The sequence below is a fragment of the Nannospalax galili genome, unplaced genomic scaffold (assembly GCF_000622305.1).
Source record: "Nannospalax galili isolate Female #2095 unplaced genomic scaffold, S.galili_v1.0 scaffold548, whole genome shotgun sequence".
Lineage (NCBI taxonomy): Eukaryota > Metazoa > Chordata > Mammalia > Rodentia > Spalacidae > Nannospalax > Nannospalax galili.
This window is the reverse complement of record NW_008358999.1, coordinates 1870988-1872756: the sequence shown is the minus strand read 5'-3', so window position 1 is coordinate 1872756 and position 1769 is coordinate 1870988. Positions and strand designations below refer to the sequence as shown.

Sequence of the window (1769 nt, the reverse complement as noted above, 5' to 3'; positions counted from 1 at the left end):
AGGTTCCTGCCATAACACCACCTGTAGGTGGCCATTTGGACTCTCAACCAGAGGTTCCTGCCCAGCTCCAGCAGGCATAGCATTCCTAGGTTTCCCACAGCCTCTGTTCCTGCCTTCTCTGCTACCCCCAGCCAAGCCCAGGCCCTCCCCCTGGGTCCCTCACATGTAGATGTACCCTATGAGTCCTCTCCTTAAGGAAGGGGTATTAGATGGCTGTTACCACAGTTCCCCTCCAACCTCAAACACGGCTCTCGCCACCGCAGTCCCTGGCACACCTGTGTCTATATTGGTTATTTTACACGTTGCTGAGATAAAATACCCAACAAAAGCAAGTTAAGAAAGTAAGGATTTATTTGAGCTCACAGTTCAAGGATTCTGTTTATCATGGTGGGGAAGGCATGTTAACAAGAAGGTAAAGCAGCTCATAATGTTGCATTTGCAGTCAGGGAGCAGAGAGAGATGAACACTGGTACTCGGCTCACTTTCTCCTTTTTATGCAGCCCATGGAATGGTGTCACCCACATGAGCATAGGTCTTTCTACCTCAATTAACCCAAGCCAGAAACTCCCTCACAGACCTGCCTGGAGGCTATGGTGATTACCACACCTTGTTTGGTCCAATCCATTGTATATTGTGAAGCTTCTGGGTCAGTTCTCATCAAAGAAGAGGGATGGGGTGGTGCCACTCAGTCCCAGGCACACCCAGTGCTTTCTGAGGCTTACTCACATGTGTCCCTCCTCCCTCTGGAGTACCTTCTTCTTCCATCCCAGCACTCCCGTGTGGAGTAGCCTTGCCCATGGAGGGAGAGAGACATTTCCTATTCACCTGTCCAGACCTGAGCCACTCTCCTTTAAAAGCCTGTGTCTGATGTACCTTCATCACCCTCCACATTGCTTACATTATCATGATGTCATACCCAGAATCCCCCTCTACTTACTGTGAGAAGGCTTATCTATCTCAGGTACTCATTCAACAAGCATTCCTTTGTCCTTGTGTTAGCCAGCTTACTGTCACTGTGACAACATATCTGAGATAATCAAGTTATAAAGAGGAAAGGTTTGTTTAGTTCATGGTCTTAGAGGTTCAAGTCCATGGTCACATAACCCTGTTGCTTTGGGCTATGGTGGCATGGTACATCGTGCAGGGAGCACTGGGTGGAGGAGGCTTGTTGATCTCATGGCAGTGAAAAACAGAGAGCACAAGAGGAAGAAAGCTGTTGGGACTGGAGAGATGGCTCAGTGGTTAAGAGCACTGGCTGCTCTTACAAGGGACCTGGGTTCGATTCCCAGCACCCACATGGCAGTTAACAGTTGTCCTTAACCCCAGTTACAGGGAATCCAACGCCCCCTTTTGGACTCTTCTGTCACTGCACACATGTGGTACACTTACACACAAGCAGGCAAAATACCCATGCACATAAATAAAAATAAATAAATGTTTAAAAGAAGGGGAAAAAAGAGGATGAAGGCTTGGAGGGAAGTCTAAAATTTATTTTTTAAAAAAGAGAGAGAACCAGATGTGGTCACACACACCTTTAATCTCAGCACTTGAGAGGCAGAGGCAGGCTAATCTCTGTGAGATCTATGTAGTGCTCTACATAGTGATCTCTCTGTGGTCTACATAGTGAGTTCCAGGTCAGCTGGGGCTACAGGGAGACCCTGTTTCAAAACAAAGGGAGATAGATAGATTAGATGATAGATGATTGATAGATAGATGATAGATAGATAGATAGATGATAGATAGATAGATAGATGGATGGATAGATGATA

At 46.6% G+C, this 1769-nt stretch overlaps 1 protein-coding gene across 2 annotated transcripts in view; it reads left to right on the top strand.

The window, feature by feature from the left end:
* Nucleotides 1-1769, top strand: part of Kazn (kazrin, periplakin interacting protein) — a 434248-nt gene that overhangs the window by 116895 nt on the left and 315584 nt on the right. The window lies entirely within an intron of this gene.